This window comes from Chiloscyllium plagiosum, chromosome 4 (assembly GCF_004010195.1).
Source record: "Chiloscyllium plagiosum isolate BGI_BamShark_2017 chromosome 4, ASM401019v2, whole genome shotgun sequence".
NCBI lineage: Eukaryota > Metazoa > Chordata > Chondrichthyes > Orectolobiformes > Hemiscylliidae > Chiloscyllium > Chiloscyllium plagiosum.
In genome coordinates, this window is record NC_057713.1 from 95,691,360 (window position 1) to 95,710,169 (window position 18,810).

At 41.9% G+C, this 18,810-nt stretch overlaps 1 protein-coding gene across 4 annotated transcripts in view; it reads right to left on the reverse strand.

Annotated features, from left to right (window-relative positions):
• The window catches only part of tshz1 (teashirt zinc finger homeobox 1), a 309,670-nt gene that overhangs the window by 176,249 nt on the left and 114,611 nt on the right, over nt 1-18,810 (reverse strand). Inside the window, exon 3 of one of the 4 annotated variants that reach the window (XM_043688644.1) lies at nt 9,030-11,937. The exons of the other annotated variants lie outside the window; for them this stretch is intronic. The gene's annotated coding sequence lies outside the window, so the exon portion shown is untranslated. Of the gene's footprint in view, nt 1-9,029; nt 11,938-18,810 lie in introns of those variants that run through there. 4 annotated transcript variants of the gene reach the window in all.

The following is an 18,810-nucleotide window of genomic DNA, read 5'->3' on the forward strand; positions in this document are numbered from 1 at the left end:
AAAACTACATAAACTAAAACCACTACACTTAACAAACATACAAAATTATTAAAAATAAAAAACAACAAAAACCAGAAAATAAGCCAACATATAAAGCGCCAATAGCGCTGAGTAGGGGAACTCACCCCCTGCCCGGAGGGGGCAACTACCCATCCCGAACTGCCTATAAATAGGCATCTGACCATCTCAACCATCTTCACTTCTCCCAGCTAGAGCTGCATCACAAGCACAAGCTAAAAAGAATAAACACCCCATAGAATATCAAAATGAATTAAAAAAAATTCTTTTATAAAAAAAAGGTGGAATAAATACACCGCCCATCCTTTGGTATGTCCTAACTTAGAAATTTAAAATGTACATCTTAACCACCGCCAGACATAGTTTGAACCAAATTATTATCAATAGAGGAAAAAAAAGAGGAAAAACAAAGCTCCAACCGGATTTCCTCCATTTCTTTTACAGAATGATAAACGCAAACCCAAGAAACAATATTTATACATACTACAATTGTTTAAATTAGTTTGTCCATAAAGTCTCTTGCCTTCTTCGGTGTGTCAAAGAGATACATGGATCCGTCTAAGATGATCCGAAGCACTGCCGGATATCTCAGGGAGTACTGTATCCTAAGCTCCTTCAATCTTCTCTTGACATCATCATACGATTTTCGTTTCTGGATCACTGCCACTGAAAAGTCCTGAAAAAACATGATCTTAGACCCCTTGTAAATTAGGGCCTTTGGATCCTTCCCCTGGAGTCTGGAAGCCTCCATGACTCTCTCCTTATCCCGGTAATGATGGAACCGCACCAGGAAAGGACGAGGGCGTTGACCCAGACCCGACCTCCGTGCTGCAACCCGGTAAGCCCTCTCTATCTTCAATCCTCTCATGCCAGTCTCCATGTCAAGGAATTTCGGAAGTGAATCTTCAAAAAACTCCACAAGCCACTCACCCTCCTTACCCTCAGGCAGACCGATGATCCGAATGTTTTTTCTCTTGCCCCTGCTTTCAAGATCATCCACTTGGTCATGCAAATTGCGAACCTGCATCTTCAGGGCTTGGATCTCTTCCTTGAATGAACTGGCATCAGCTTCCACTGCTGTGACCCTGTGCTCCACCTCATCCATCCTCTTCTCCAGGTCTCCCAGCTGCTGCTTATGCTTCTGCAGCATGAGAGAGCCTGGAGCCAGCTTCTCTTCAATCTGTTTCCCCAACATCTTGTGAGATTTCGAGAGCTGGTCCTGTAGAGTAATCAGCTCTGAGGCTGCTGCAGGCTGAGCTGCAGGCCAGGCCTCAGATGCTCCTCCTCCCTTTTTAGGCATTTCTAGACAGCTGAAAATACAGGTAAGTCCATTTTTAAATGTTTCTTCAGGCTCCACAGTCTTTCCAAAGCCCCAAGAATTCCTGATGACCTGGGTTGGGTGGGTTAAAGGACCGTCTGCTCCTGCTGCGATGCAAAGCTCTGCAGTGTGATCTTCTCAGATCGCCGCCATTTTAGATCCCCCGTATTTATCTCTTTAATATTTGATGTTAAGCGATATTGACTGAAGAACAGACACAAGGTATAGTTGGTGAAATAAGTAACTTGCTCTTCTTTGAGACAATACTGTGGGATCTTTTAAGTTGATCTGAGTGGGCAAATGGAATTTCAGTGAAATATCTAACGTAAAAGATTACACCTCCAAAAGTGTAACACATCTTCAGTACTGTAATGGAGTGCCAACCTAGATATTTTGTGTTCATCCTTTTAGAATATCACTTGAACCCACAATGTTCTGACTCAGAAATGAGTAAGACCTCCCACTGAGCTACAATTACTCTAAGTAGTTCATATCATCACATTTCCATGGCAAAGTGCAAGAAGTCAGGTGTGTGTCTATGTCTGTGTCCACATTCGTGTCCATCCCGGAGAGGGGGCAGTGTGGAGGTTAGTAGGGCATGCAGTAATCTCATTTCAAATCTTAATCCCTCAACTCCTACTGTCAACTGCTCACTATTGGTGAAATTTTCCAATCCCTGAGGTGCCAACAATAATGCTGGGTGCAATGAGTTCACCAAGCAAAGGTCAAAAGCTCAGATTTCTGCTCTCAAGGCAACCTTTTGCAATGAACTTCTCCCTCCTTATATGGCGAGGGGACCGCTTCACATCAAATGACTGCAAAGACCAAGCAGCTGCTGAGCATGTAACCTTGCTCGCCAGCCTCTATTTGACCACAGTTAATCAGGTGGTTGGTCCAATACAAGTCCAGGGACAGTGCCATTTCATTCAGAGGATTCTCACCACCACCACCACTTCTGCCACCTCCCCCCCCCACCCACCTCCCACCCCACCCCAGACATAGTGTCAGGCAGTTAGGACTCTTAGCCATTCCTGATCTTCCATAGGATCGTGGTGCAATTGATTGCACTGATGTAGCAATCAGAGTACCTTATCATGAACCCACTGTCTCCAACAACAGAAAAGGATTCCACTTCCTCATGTTCAAATCTCTTGTGACCACAATCACCAAATTCTGCAGGCCTCAACAGATATCCCTGAAGCTGCCATAATGCCTACATCCTGCACCACTCAAAGACGTCAGCCATTTTCGAAGGCCCTCAGTCCATACAAGGCTGGTTGCTGGGAGACAAGGACTATCCACTCCTGGCTGATGGTATCTCAAAGAAATCCTCAGATTGCTGTCAAGGAGAAACATAACACCGGCCCTTGCTTCAACCAGGGCCATTGTAAAGACCATAGGCCCCTGATAATGAATTTCATGGGTTGACTCATTAGGCAGTGCTGTGCAGGATACCACTGAAAGTGTCCCACCTCATACCAGTGTGTAGTACCCTCCATAATCTCAGTCACAAAGAGAGATGTTTTGATAGAGGAGAGGATGCTAGTGGGACAAGAATCGTTTTGAGGAGGATGGTGAGGGTGAGGATTCTGAGATGGAGCAAAAATGACCATCGATGTGATGAACAAAGAGCAGTGCTGTACTGATCCAGAGAGGCCAGAGATAACCTTATAGTCACCTGCTTTTAGGATGACTGAGCTGGGTAGAGAAGTTTTCTGCTCATGTTGTGTTTTGATTTGCACATCTGGTTGTCTGATCTCTGCTTGCGACATGTCGTATTCCTCAACAATTGAGTGGTTTTGTATTTGATTAATCAAAACCCAAAAAAAAAGTTATGTGGAGGAGCTGAGATGGACAAAGTTAAAAATCTCACAACACTAGGTTATAATCCAACAGGTTTATTTGGAAGCACTAGCTTTTGGAGTGTTGTTCCATCATCAGGTAGCTGTTGACTCTTCATTCAAATGGAGCTCTGATCTTCTCACCTCTGTGAAAGCCAAAATCTTTGCGTAGCCTTGCTTTGAGACAACAAGTAGTGCTGAAGTAGCTGTGAGACAGTGAGTGCTTACACTACCTCATGCCCCTGAATGTTTGCTCTAATATAATCCTTGTGCCAAAGTCATATCGACTTCTCTGAGATCACTCCTCATCAACAAAACTGAAGTTATCCCACATCCTGAGACTGCTTCTTCTGTACATTGACACCCTCACTTGCTTCAGAATGCAATGAGCCTTCACTGTACTCTTGCATTGTCGGAGCATCCTCATTAACAATATTACCAGTACTATGGGCTACAAAGTGTGTGTTTGTTCCGTCCATTTGGCTCCATACTTATAGTAAATTGAAATGTGATTTGGCCATTGCTTACTTCACAAACATAAACTTTAAAGTTGTAGTGTAGCCTTGAGAACCCCAGAAATGGTTTCCTCCTGACTTATATAGAAGCATCACAGATCCCATCATCACTCCCGTGAGATGGCTTTGTGTGGAGTCCACCAGCTGGACATTCCAAAGCCCTGGTTCCTCCCAGAGACCTTTATTGTTATCCTCAGTATTCCTGAGTTTCACCTGTAACACATTGACTACAATCCCACAAATTAGAGTGCATTTCCCTTTGGATGAAGTGACTTCTAATCATCCAGTTTACTGATTGAGGGAAGTTCCAGGGTGTATGACTGAAACACAACACATGCTATTGACAGTGGAAACTGCTTCATAAATCATAATTGAGAACCTTCACATGTCCTCTTAGTATAATAAAACCTACAACAATGACTGTACACCTATACCACTGACATGCCATTTAGAAAGTTTCCTTTTCCCTTTCTCTCTCTGTGTGTGATTTTGAAGCCATGGATCTGGGTTTAAAGAGTTGTTTCCTGCTGAATGTATCCTGTAGCCTTTTTTTTTAATTCATTCATAGGATCAGGGCATTGCTAGCTGGGCCAGCATTTATTGCCTTTGAGTGTGCATTGTGCATGTGATGCTGAGGCTTGCAGGCTATGACTGTATGTGAGATGCCTGTGCAGTGGCAGAGCTGAACTCAGTGGGACTGATGTGTGCTTTGATCTACTCCAAAGCTGGGTGGGCCTGAAGAGATGTTCTCTTGGTGCCATCCCTCAGAAACCAGATGGACCTTCTTTCAGTGACCGTGTCTGGCAGTATCTGTAACACTGCATCAGCAAACCTGGGGTCAGTTTTCTCTTCTTGGCAAGCACCTCTGGCATTCAGTTGGAGATTGGAGGCAAGAGATAGCCCAGCCAGCAATGCCCTGACACTACGAATGAATTTTAAAAATGGCCACAGGACATGTTCAGCAGGAAACACCTCTTTAAACTAGTTCCGGTGAAGTTTCTGACTTGCAGAGAGTGAAACAATGTCCAGTTGACTTTTAAATTTGGTAGACGAGAATTTCTGGCTCACATTTGTTATGGACCAGGCCAGACTCCTTCAAAATATTTTAATGTAGCCTAGACTCTAACTTTTTCTTATTTTAAAGACAGATGTGAAGTGAATATTGCAGGTGGGATGCAGCTGGTCAAACCACTCAGCTTTAAGCAAAACAGAATTTATTTAAACACAAACAAAATAAAGTGGAACTTTGAACAACTTAACTATTGGAAACTTAATTTAACTGGCCTGATACAGTCACTATTAACAATTAACTGTACAGTAAAATCACATAAACACACTTGTTGATAAAAAGTTGAATTCAAACACAGATTCTTATAGGCAAGAGAGAACAACATCTAGAGAGAGATTTCAGAAAGTGAGAGGAATTCTTTATTGAAGCTTGTAACCCTTGGACTCTCACATCTTGTGACTGCTACAGCTAAAACAAATTAGAAAAACAACCTGAACTGACCAATCCCCTTCCATTAGGAGAAAGTGAGGACTGCAGATGCTGCAGATCCCCTTCCATTGTTAAACTATACACTTTGGCACCTCCTACTTTTACGACCTCTCTTCAAAAAAAAACCAAGGAGAGAATTAACTTTTTAAAGTGACAGCATCATCCAACTTGCCATGTGTGATTTAGCGACTAACTCATGCAACACCTCATTTTATAATGAGCTGGGAAGCAGGTGATGATGTGACATAACTCACACTGGGTCTTGGTGAATACGGCACTGTGTAAGACACTCGCCGCCATAACTTATAGAACATAGAACAGTACAGCACAGAACAGGCCCTTCAGCCCACAATGTTGTGCCAACCGCTGATCCTCATGTATATACCCTCAAATTTCTGTGACAACTTAACATCAAAATGGAAAAGCTCGGTCATCAGCTGGAGAGAGGTTTATCTCTGCTGCTACATACATTTGAATATTGTGTTGTGGCCCCAATTTCTTGAATCATTCTCTACATAAGGAAAGACGACATAAAGGAAGGGAAAAGCCTTAAATTATAGACAATATATTTTTCACTGAGACAACAAAATGTTCTTGTATTATATCATAGAACCTCTATCATGTGGAAACAGACCATTAGGCCCAACAAGTCCACACCAACCCTCCGAAGAATAACCCACCCAGACCCATTCCCCTGTTACTCTACATTTCCTCTGACTAATGCACCTAATTTACACTTCCCTGAACATTATGGGCAATTTAGCATGGCCAATTCACCTAATCTGCACAACTTTGGATTGTGGGAGGAAACAAGAGCACACCCATGCAGACATGGGGACAATATGCAAACTCCACACACACAGTTGCCCAAGGCTGGAATTGAACCTGGGTCACTGGCATTGTGAGGTAGCAGTGCTAACCACTGAGTCACTGTGCCACCCTTAAATAGGTAATCTTTATATTGCCCTTATAAAGTAAGAGTCCCAATCATCAGAAGCATATCTTAATTTTGTGTCTCTCAGCAGTACCTTCATTTAAAACCTAGTAACTTCTTACTGAGCTTTTCATCTTCTTCCCCAGGAGACTCTGCCAACTGCTCACATCCTTAACTCAAAAGTCTCCAATGACCTCTCCCCTCCCAATTTCTGTAACCTCCTTACAACCTTCTGAGATAACTGCTCTCCTCCAGTTCTGGCCTTTTGTACATTCTTAATGTTAGTAGCTCCACACTTAGCAATAGCAAAATGCCTGACAAACTGTCTCTGGATGGGCAGCCTATCCAACCCCATTCTCACCATTGGTAAAATTCCCTGAAGGCAAGATATAGTCAGGAAGCCAATCTGACACAGTGAGCTGCAATTTTACCAGACCACTGCCTCATGCAGGTCAGTAAAACCTCACCCCACGCTTCACGTAAGACCATAAGAAATAGTAACAGGAGTAGACTGCTTAGCACTTTAAGCCAGTTCTTAGCTGATCCAATGTTCTTCATGTCCACCTTCCTACATTTTCTCTGTAACCCTTAATTCCCCTTCTGATCAAGAATCTATCTGTCTCTGTCTCAAATATACACAAACACTTTGTCTCACAGTTCTCTGCAGCAAGGAGTTCCAAATGCACTCAACCATTTGAGAGAAGAAATTTCTTTTCATCTCAGTCTTAAATTGGTGCATCTTTATTCTAAGATGATACCCTCTGATCCTAGACTCTCCCATGAGGGGAAATATTCTCTTAGTATGTATTCTGTCAAGTCCCAATAGGTTTCAATAAGATCATCTCTCATTCTTCTAAACTCCAGTCAGTCGAGTTCCAGCCTGTATAATCTTTGCTTATAAGATAATCCCCCCATACGGAGGATCATCCTGGTGAAACTTCTCTGAACTGCCTCCAATGGAATAATATCTTTTCTTGGAAAAGGAACGAGAACTGCTCCTGTTAAATGGCAAGGTAAGACAGTATGACTGTGAGCCTGGTGTCCCTGGTTGAGGGGGGATACATGCAATAGGCAGGGCAAGGAAATGCAAAAACGGGATGCTGCGTGCAACTAGGTAGGCTCAGGTGAGTGAGTGCAATTAGAGAGTGAAGAGCCCAGAGATGCAGCCTGGTCCAGTCCATGAGCTGGGCACATGTCCCTGAGCGCACAACATGGGATATGTATGGTCAGTACCCATGGAGACTGACCTGAGATGCTTGTGCCCAACGTGCAACGTGAAGGTTGTTTGGAGCAAGAGCCAAGCTCAGCCCACCAAGCACCCGCTCAGTTTTCGTGTTGGGTTTACCCGATGTTCAGTTTGATGGCAAGTTTGGTAAGGTCGCAACTCGAATATTAATGACACAGGTTGGGCCATCAACACCGACGTTTAAAAGCATTAATCACCGCCCACGGGAAACTGCTGCTGCCTGGTGAAAATATCACCACGTTGCTTATGAAAAGCATGAAAGATGGGGTGAGATGACATCAATATCGTGATGTGCCTCACTCGACTTCTCACCCAATTCTGACATTCCTCTCGCTGCAGCCCAAATCACTCAGACCCCGATGGATTCCATCTCTCCTGGTTATCTCCTATACAGGAGATGCCATATTTGAAAGGATAGACTTGTGGCCACTCCTACATTGTGGATCTAAGTCAATCAAATCTGTTGAAGAATGGTGGGACAGCTATTTTGTGAGCAACACATTTTCTAGATCCATACAGTATATTTCCGACTTGCCTACCTCTAAAACAGCAGACAGCTATTTTCAGTTTTAGATTCCATTAAAACACCAATTTTCTTTTTGCATCCTAGATGATAAAATTGGGTGTTGCTTCAGACGTGATATCATAGATTAGCACAAGACAGAAGGTTCTGCAACAGCTGTACCAGCTGAAAATGCAATGCAAATGCAATTTATTTTCTCTGTGACACCATGTAATGCAACATATGGCAAGAGATGCTCTGTTGTGAGTTAGAGTGTATCGATGCTCAGATATAACTCTGAACATTAACATGAAATCAAATGAGGGATAGCCATATTATACAGAAGGGTGCAGACATTATTTTAAACATTGAGACTGAGAGAGGTACTTAAGATAATTGAAAGAGTTTATTTGGTACATGGAGACTATTTCCATGTGTGTGTGTGCATGTGAGAGGACATGCCCAAAACAAGGGGATAGAACCTTCACCCAAATAAAACTTTCAAACTGGGTGTTCATAGAAAATTTCAAATCTATGGTTGATAGAGTTTTGTTCGGCAAGTTTCCATAAACTAAGTACTAGATGTGGGTAATGTAATATTGAAAGATTCAATAGGCTTCCATTACAGATCCTGGTACCTATATGTCTATATATTAAAAATAAAGGCAGTGCTGTGTCTGCATTAGTACAAACAATTTGGTTACAATCTTTGCACACTTCTGTGTGTTCTGCTGCAAGTGGCCTGGTAAGATGGAAATTGAGAGTACTCGTTGGTTACATGTTGTGTAACACTAATGTTATTTTGAGCATGTCTGATAAATGCAAATTGCATACTAGCTATGAGACTAACACAATGCACACTTGAAGTTGACCAACTAACAGCTCCACTCCTAGCATTATGATCAAGAAACAGTCACGCAGCTCAAGGTAATTTGATGGAGGGTTCTTCCTTGAGGAACTCTTGCAGCAGTGTATAAGGGCTGTAGTGGCTGGTTTCTGACAACCATCTGCTTTCAGGTCAGGATAGAACTTTAGAGTCCCTACAATGCAGATAGAGGCCATTCAGCCCTGTGAAGAGCACCCAGACCTGCCCCCACCCTATCCCTGTATACCTCTATTTACAAATTCCTGAACACTATGGAGTAATTTCCCATAGCCAATCTACCCTAACCTGCACATCTTTGGACTGTGGGAGGAAACCAGAACACCTCACAGAAACCCACACTTACACGGTGAGAATGTGAATACAACACACAGATAATGCTGGAATCGAACCTGGGTCCTTAGTGCTGTGACTCAGCAGTACTAACCACTATTACATCATGCTGCCCCATGTCACTGTGCCGATAGTAACTACATTAACTTAGCGCAAACAAGAATTTTCTTTAGACACATTAACCAGTGCACTCTGAGAGAAAATTAAACTGCCAAGAGTATTGTGGCACAGTTGGAAGATAGATTGAATTAGCATCAGTACTCTCTCTATTAACATTTCAACAATCTGATTGCATGAATGACATTGTTTGCAATTCCTGAAGGTTTAAATGAATTCCAGGTAAATTTTAAAAGTATTTAGATTGTGTTGTCAGGTTGTGTTCAGACCACAAAGTGAAATAATTGTTCTAATGTTGACAAAACTATTCAATAAATGCATCTTAATTGATTATACATAAAAAGATTATATTTCTGGAGTAGCAAGTTAACAATACAATGTTTCAAAAGTCATACAACAAAGCATTTGGACTTTGGAAGCTGCAAAATAAAGTTGAATATGGAACATTTACTCTTGTTGGCATTTAACAAAGGTACAAGAACCAAGTGATATTTAATGGAGGCAGCAGATGCCCACCAGCTAGCTGGAGAGTAGCTAGAATCCAATATTGCCTCTCTTCTGGATAGCCAATTGGATTAAATGCCAACGAAACACTTAACTGGGCAGCAACTCACCTTCCACATTATCAAGTTCCATGGGGCAGAAGTCCCTTCATCCCAGAGCTTCTGGCCAGTCAGAGACTGACACTTAATTGTTATTCTGCAGCCCCACTGGCATCAGAGGCTGAAGATCACCAATGGACCCAGGGACAGGGTAGTGGTGGTTAGGTTGGGCTTTGTAGGGTGAAGTCCAGGAGGAGCAGGGTGGTATTGGCAGAAAGGGCAGAGACTGGCTCTTCTTTTTAATTGTTTTGGTGAGGTGTGGTATGATACACCTCCGGAGTGGGTGGGACTTGAAACGAGGACTTCTGGCCTAACAATAGAGGCAACAGCACATTACCACCAAAGCCCCTGAGGGTTAGCTCTTGGCATTTTCCATTTTCTCCTGAGGGAAAATCCCTCAAACAGGCACTGGAGTGCCTTCAAACAAGGAAATCTCTCCTCCCCTGGAAGCCCACAAGAAAGCCTGACAGGGTTTAATTCTTGGCCTTCCCTGTCAAGTCCCTGTCCGCATTCTGTAGTTGTGGGATGAGGCCTTATATGGGCTTTAATAAGGAGATCCACAAACAGTTGGATGACAAGCTGTCCATGGGTCTTCTTGCCACAGACCTAATTAGAGGAGAGATAACTAGATTCTTCACTTTCCACCCTCCCACCTGTTTAAATGTCTCTCCTATCATCAAACTCACTCACCACAGGGGTGAAAATAAGTTCTGTCCATAGAATATATAAACTGGAGCCTTTGGGCCTTTTTAACTTTTTCTTCCCCAGCCATGGTGGCTCAGTTGGTAGTGCCTTTGCCTCTGAATTGAGAGATTCCAGTACCGCTCCAAAAACTTGTTCACAAGAAAATCTCAAGATGACAATCCAGCGCAGCACTGTTTGAGATCTGTCTTCCACATGTGACCTTAAACTGAAGCACTTTCAGCACTCTCAAGTCAATGACAAACATCACACAGCACTCTTTTTAAAGAAATAAAGGGGCATTATGCCCAGTGTCCGGGCTAATATTTATTTCTCAATCAACATCCCTTTAAAAAAAAATCACCTGGTCACCTTCACAGTGTCGCTTTTGGAAGCTTGTTGTGTACAAATTGGCTGTCACATTTTCTACATTACAACTATGGGTACACTTCATACAAGGCTTCTTCAGTCGTAAATGTGGTTATGCCCTAGTAATCAACTAATTATTTGAAAATAATGCTTAAAAAAAACAGAATTTTCAGTCCAGAATCACTGAACAGTGGTGAAATCTTACCTTCAATATATAACCTCTGACTAAAGGGGTCATTGCTTTATGAAAAATGAAATTAAAATTTCTTACATTATTGTGATATCTTGGGCTTATCAACAGCTCTGATTGTTAACAATTTAATCACTGAAAAAATTTACTTCTTAATATTCATCATCTTGCTTTAATTAGATGGATTTATAACATTTGTTTAGAAGAAATGTTATGTGACCTTTAGAGGGTTAATAAAATAGCTGGATAGTAATTTTCAATGTTTAGATATTGTGTCTCATCTCATCATTATGGGGGTGTGGCGATGGTGCATTAAGTTCACTCAAGGAGTCCACGTTGCTATGGCAACATGCACTTCAATATGCATGTTGTACTCTGGTGCTATGAACAGGGACAATAGAAGCCCCAAATTTCTTTCCAACATGTGGTTGACCGGAAAACTCTCCTTCTTTTACCAGCTTTCACTGGCATGTATTGGAAAGATTGGCAGATTGATATTTGATCTATAGGCTTTAGGAATGCATCTTCTAGGGACTTGAGTCTGCAGCTTTTAACTCAAAAGTAGGAAAGCAAACCATTGTGGCAGAAGATCTTCGAAGTTTAATTGGATATGGAGAAGCAGTTTTCAATGGCAGGATGGTTGGTAACCAGAGGCTACAGATATGGGTAAAAATACCAGGGTGGCGGTGTGGCAGCTCTGATTAACTGGACTAATTTCCTCGACAGATGATGGAAAGAGCAACTTCCAAAAAGGAAAAGTTTGCAGGGTATTAGGAAAGAGATTAAAGAAGTTATTCTATTGAAGAGACAGCATGAGTACATTGGCCAAATGGCCTCTTCCTCTGCACCATAATGTCCTTCAAAAGTTAAATATTGTCGTTGCTGGAATTCTGAAATAAAAACAGAAAATACTGCTAATAATCAGCAGCTCAGGTGAAATCATATATCATAAAATCCCCACAGTGTGGAAAACAGGCCATTCAGCCCAACAAGTCCACACCCATCCTCTGAAGAGCATTCCACCCAGACCCATCCCCCTACCCTATCCCTGTAACCCTACAGGACCCGTGGCTAAGGCAGTTAACCTACACATCCCTGAACACTATAGGGCAATTTAGCATGGCCAATCCACTAACTTGCATGTCTTTGGACTGTCGGAGGAAACTGCAGTACAGCAGAAACCCACACAGACATGGGGAGAACGTGCAAACTGCACACAGACACCCAAGGTTGGAATTGAACCCGGATCCCTGGTGCTATGAGACAGCAGTGCTAACCACTGAGCCACCACGAAAACCAAAGATGCTGACCATAAACATGAAGAACTGCACCTTATTTTTTGATCAGGCATGTTGCAGCTTTCTGGACACAACAATGAGTTCAACAATTTCAAATTGTAATCTCTGTCCCCATTTTGTGTCCTTTTCTTGTTGAAATCTTTCTGCCTTGTAAGATAGCAGCTGGTCACCGTTTGGCATTCACACCTCCCTTAGACATGGTTCTTGTTTCTTTAAAATGAAAGCAAAATACTGTGGATGTTAGAAATCTAAAACACATAGGATGCTGGAGAAACTCAACAGGTCTGTCAGCAGATGTGGAGAGTGTTCTGAAAAGGACTCCTACTGGATTTGACACATTAAATCTGTTTTTTCTCTTCATAGATGCTGCTAGACCTGCAGAGTTTCTCCAGCATTCCGTGTCTTTGTTTGTCCCATCATCATTCCCTCTGGTCCAGCAACATACTGGAACATACCCTACTGTGTGGAAGTAGACCATTAGGCCCATTGAGTCCACACCAATGCTCCAAAGAGCACCCCACCCAGACCCATCCCATCCCTGTAACCTTGCATTTCCCATGGCTAAACCAGCAAGTTTGCACATACCTGGACACTATGGGCAATTTAGCATGGCCAATCCACCTAAATTGCACAGCTATGTATTGTGGGAGGCAACCCATAAAGGCGTGGGGAGAATGTGCAAACTCCCCACAGACAGTCACTCAAGGATGAAATCGAACCCAGGTCCCTGGCGATGTGAGGCACCAGTGCTAACCACTGAGCCACAGTGCTGTCTGACATTCCCATCTCTCCTGTGTTCCAACCGATCACAGATCTTCCCATTTTCTTCCCTCCAGCTCACCACTCTTCATTTGCTAAAACCTGTTACATTTCTCACTTCCCCTAGTTCTGAGGAAAGGTCACTTGACCTGAAGTGCTAACTCCAAGCTCTCCACATGCTGCGTGACCTGCTGAGGATTTTTAGCAATTTATATTTTTTCATTCCATGATTTCCTATCTGTGTTAGAGAATAGTTCAACTGTTAGGTTTGCATTTTGATCTGTGGAGCAAAATCTTACAACCCCAACTTTAAAATGAAATCTCAGTGTTTATTCCAAAACAATACATCAAAACATTCATTACCCACTCAGATCTGGTTTCAGAATTCATTGAGTGCTTAGCATTGCTTCTAGATGATCAGTTTTGGTACAGTACTCATTTGATCTGAGAACAAAAGTTGAGGTTTGCTGTTGCATAGCCAAGCCCTATAATTTGTTTCTTTACAGTCTTCCACCCATCGGAATCGCTCCATAAATATCCATAATATAAGGTGACAGATCAGATTACAGTGAGCTGATTTTACCATGCAGGATGGATTTCTTCTTGTAGCTGTCATAGCTGGAAACTTTACTTGCCTCTGTGACATTTCACCAAAATCTCCCTAAAATGCCCATGCTCCCTACTCAGCCCAATGGTAGGGCGTTGACAATGTAACCAGTGTTTCTGTCAGAGCTTTTGTGTAAAATACAAAATATGGCCAGCAAGAGCCAAGATTTATGTGAGACTTGCGAATATAAAAATCACCATTGATTAAAAGCTCCAGATAGACCACGCAAGAACTACCCAAAGAACATCAGTTACTTTGAATTTTGACATGCTGATTGATAATTCATAAATGCATGTGGGAATGACAAATGCAGATGGAAACTCTCACTGACAAAAACGATAACAGTATCAGTCTCATGGGACAATGGATGTATAAGCATGATCTGTTTAAAATATTTAATCATTTTATGAAGGCTGCAAGATGTTGTTTGACCCTGAAGGAGTGTGAATGTCACATAGATCAGAAATTGCCTAGGAATTTGAAGCTTATTAATGATATGGGTGTTATTATAGATCTTCCATAAAAACCTATCAACTACGTATATGGTTCCAAGTAAGTAAACATAATTCAATACAGTCTAATGGCCATAGGCATTATATTCAAAGAAAATATCACCTCATGCACTTTTAAGGTGATCAAGATCTATAAATCTTAAGTGATTTTCAGTATATTTAAATATTTTGCGTTAAGGTGTAGATGTTTTGATTACATCGAAATATAGTACCATGCATTAGAACAGTCAGCAACACTTGGTAATCCATATCATTTACAGTTAATGTATTGTAAAGCTGCCTGTCGGTCACAGTAAAGAAAACTTGCATTTCTGTAGTGCCTCTCATGACCTCAGGATATCCCAAAAAGCTTTACCTTTGAAGTGTAGCCACTCTCGTTCACCGCAAGTTCCCTCAAATAGCTATATCATAAAGATCAGATACTCTATGTTTAATGACTCTGGTTAAGGGATAAATATTGGCCAGATTGCCAGAGAGAACACTCCAGCTTGTCTTCAAAATGGCACTGTGGGATTTCTCTCACCTACCCTAGAGGGCAGTCTTTCACACCTCATCAGGAATGAGATCAATGCCTTTTTGCGTCACTCAAATGATGGCACCTCTGACAGTACCACACTATGGCAGTACTGGCACTGGGACTATCAGCTTGGACTACGCACTCAAGTGTCTGGAGTAAACCTTGAAGACACAACACCAGATACAAAGGCAAGGGTGTGATTGACTGAACAAAAGTTGAAACAACAAAGCAAATTTGGCTTACTGCCATGCTAAGTATTGATTAAAGAAAAGTTTGGAACAGGTTATAAAAGGGACAGTAGTCCTCAGTCCTCAATCCATAAAAGCAAAAAACCAAAATACCGATTGGCTTCATGACCCAACTAATATATACAACAGCATCACAAAATGTGAAAGAATTGAGAAAGAAGTGAGATAAATGACCCAGATTGCAAAGTGGGGACTGAGACTGATTTGCATACCAACTCATTTTGAGCTAAAATGTTCTTCCACTCCCAGCACTTAGACATTTTATGAATCAGATTTATGTTTATTTCTGGAGAAGCTGTTATAGTGCCAATAAAAGTTTTATGTGCCCCCTAGTCTCATCTGTGCTGTGCTGCTGGTCTGGACATAACAGTACTGCCATTACATGTGTCGCATAGACTGAAAGTTTCACTATTATCCCTGGGGCTGGTAAGTTTGAATCATAACCACTACTGAATCATACAACAGCATTTTATTGATCATCGATTTAAAGCTAAAGGGAAATAGGCTTGACTTTCTTTTTATTATTTTAAATTTCCATTTTCTACTTGGTCGTTTTTAAATTGGTCTGTTGAACCTTGCTCCGGTTGTTTTATTTCCAGCTGAAGAGGAGAAGGTCAATGTTGGATCACCCTGAGGGAACGTGTCCCATTGCAGCATTAGTTCAACTTCCCAAATTCTCTAGAATTGCCCCAGAGTCCCCATGATTTGAAAGTTAAACTCCAAAACACTGCTGTAAACAAACCCGAGCTGAACAATCAAAGAAGTACTTTTCAGTGCTATTGTTCTTCACTTTTTGAAAACGCCCAAGAACAACAACAGCTTGTAGCTATGATGGCACATTACAGATCACTCAGGGAATTCATGTTGCCATGGCAACATGCACTTCTATATTCCTGCTATAGTCTGGACCTATTGATATTGATGGTAGAGACTCCAATGTTAACTCCGTCATGTGGTTGACCAGGAATCTCTCCTGTGCTTACAGCTTTCCGTCAATTGAAAGGATTAACGGATTGATGATCAACCTCTTCGGCCATGTTTTGAACACTCTGTCCTTGCCCATCAGGTCCTGGGGTTGGATTTGAGTTTGGAGCTTCTAAGTCAGAGGCAGGGATGCTACACTCCATGTCACCAGATCTCCATTGTCACTATATAGTGCCTTTAATGCAGTCAAATGGCCCAAGACTTTTTAGAAAAGCATAATCAATTAAAATGTTACTCCAAGCCACATATTCAAATGGTTGTTTTTAAGGAGTTTCTTTAGCAGAAAGAGAGAGAGAGAGAGACAGAGCTTTCAGAATTTGTACCCTTTGTTCTGAATCACTGAAATCCAATGACTGAAATCATGAGACCAGCCTTAGAGGAACATGAATATCACATAAGGTCTGAGGTTGGAGATTTCAGATGTGGAGGGGATGAGGATTAGGAGGGATTAGAAAACAAAGATGGGAATTTTAAAAATCAAGGTGCTGGAGTCAATAAATATAAATCAGTAAGCACAGAATAGGCAGGTCTTGTTTGGGGAGTAGGGTGGGGGAGGGAGTTTGAAGTTAGGATATTGTCATTAGGATTTAAGATGATCTTAAACTTTAAGGTAAATAGATGTGGAAGATGTGGGAGACCAGCCATGGATCTATTGGAAAAGTCACATTTAAAGCTAACAAAGACATGAAAATGCATTTCAGCAGCAAATGGATGGAAACCAGAGGAGAGGTGAGTGCAGTTGTGGATGTGGAATTCCTACAGTGTAGAAGCAGGCCATTCAACCCATCGAGTCCACACTGACCTTCCAAAAAGCATCCCATCCACATTATCCCTGTAACCCAACATTTCCCATGGCTAATCCATTTAGCCTGCATATTCCCAGACACAATGGGCAAGTTAGCATGGCCAATCCACCTAACCTGCTCATCTTTGGACTGTGAGAGGAAATTGAAGCACCTGGAGGAAACCCACAGAGACATGGGGAGAACGTGCAAACTCCAGAACAGACAGTCACCAGAGGCTGTCCCCACTCCTGTCAGGCAGTAGTGCTAACCACTGAGCAACCGTGCCACCACCTCTCTTGCAAATTGAAAATAGTTTATAATACGTATGGAATCCACTGAGCAACAAGTTACAGCAAAAGCTTTTCATCACAATTCATAAAGCTCTAGCAAATGTTTTCTGTGGAAGCAGATGAAGTAAATTTGTTCAAGTCATAGGGGCAGGCCATTTGACCATCATATCGGCGTGGTGGCTGAGTGGTTATTACTGCTGCCTCACAGCACCAGGGATCTGGGTTCGATTCCAGTCTCAGACAACTACCTGTGTGGAGTTTGCACATTCTCCCTGTGTCTGCATGGGCTTTCTCCCACAGACCAAACATGTGCAGGTTAGTTGAATTGGCCATGCTAAATTGATCATAGTGTTCAGGGATGTATCGGTCAGGTGCACCAGTCAGGGGAAAGTAGAGCGGTAGGGGAATGGGTTTGGGTGGGTCACTCTTCAGAGGGTTGGTTGTGGATGTTTTGGGCCAAATGGCCTGTTTCCACACTGAAGGGATTCTATAATGTTGGTATTAAGTCTGTGCTAGAACAGCCTAATACCTATCATGCTACTCTGAAATGAAATGGAGACAGCAAGAGATATTGTATTTGCAAGGGGATGAGGATATATGCAATAGTGTTGGAAATGATAATTGAATAGATTAAAAAAAAGATTTACATTTATATAGCATATTTCACAATATCTAGACCTCTGAATGCTTCACAGCCAAGGAATCACTTTCAATGTCATGTCACGGCTGTAATATAGGAATAAGGATTAAGCAAGGTTTCCGATTGAATGATCACTTTATAGAACACCACCACTCTCCCTCCAAGGGTTGCCCAGGTTTCTGTTCACCCGTCATTTGAATGATTTGGCCCTGCCCAACCACTCTGAATGCCCTGTCCTCAGCTTCCTATGGTGTTCTGATGGAATTCCAGGAATGCACCTCATCCTTCCCCATTAGACACTTTCCAGTCTTCTGGACTCAACATCGAGTTCAATCTGTGTCTTCATTTTGTTTTGAAAAATTGTTGGTGATGATTTTGCTTTCCTGTTTACACCTCCTTTGGACCTATCCTGTTTCCATATCTATCCTCCTACCACTTGTCCCTTTTGTCATTTAATCTCTCTGTCTTTCACAATGTTTGAACCTTTCACAGGCTTTTCCATTTGTTCTGTCCTCTCTGTCTTTTCATCTTCTTGAGCTCCCCATCCGACAAGAGACTTTTGGCAATTATTTTCCAAACCACAGCAAATTTGTAAGTTTTGTTTTACTGAATGGAGGATGAAGTGTTAGGCCCAGCATCTACCTCAGCTACAACATGGTTTGAATCCCACGCTGAACTCACCAGCCCTTCCCTATTTCCATGCTTGCTTCAAATCTTCGCTTCACAAAGATTGTCCTGTGCTGATGAAAGGCCTTCAACCTGAAATATTGACTGTTTCTCACTGCACAGATGCTGCCTGACCTGCTGAGAATTTACAGAATTCTCTGTTTTTGTTTAAAACAAGAATGGGACCTTTTGTATTGTATTCTTACCCGTGTTATTTACAATAACTTTTCATCAGCAGTAGGTTTTCTTTAAGAGCTAGCAGATTGGTAGATATAATCTTGCACTTTCCTAGTCTTCATTTGCATCAATATCTGCAGTTTACATATAGTTTGCTAATACTGTAAGCTTAATATCAAAACCAGCATAAGGTATCCTAAACTCTATTCAAATTATCTGTGGCTAAGCATGTGCATGCACACCTATTTAGTGCAGATATAAATATAAGATAGTCACCAAT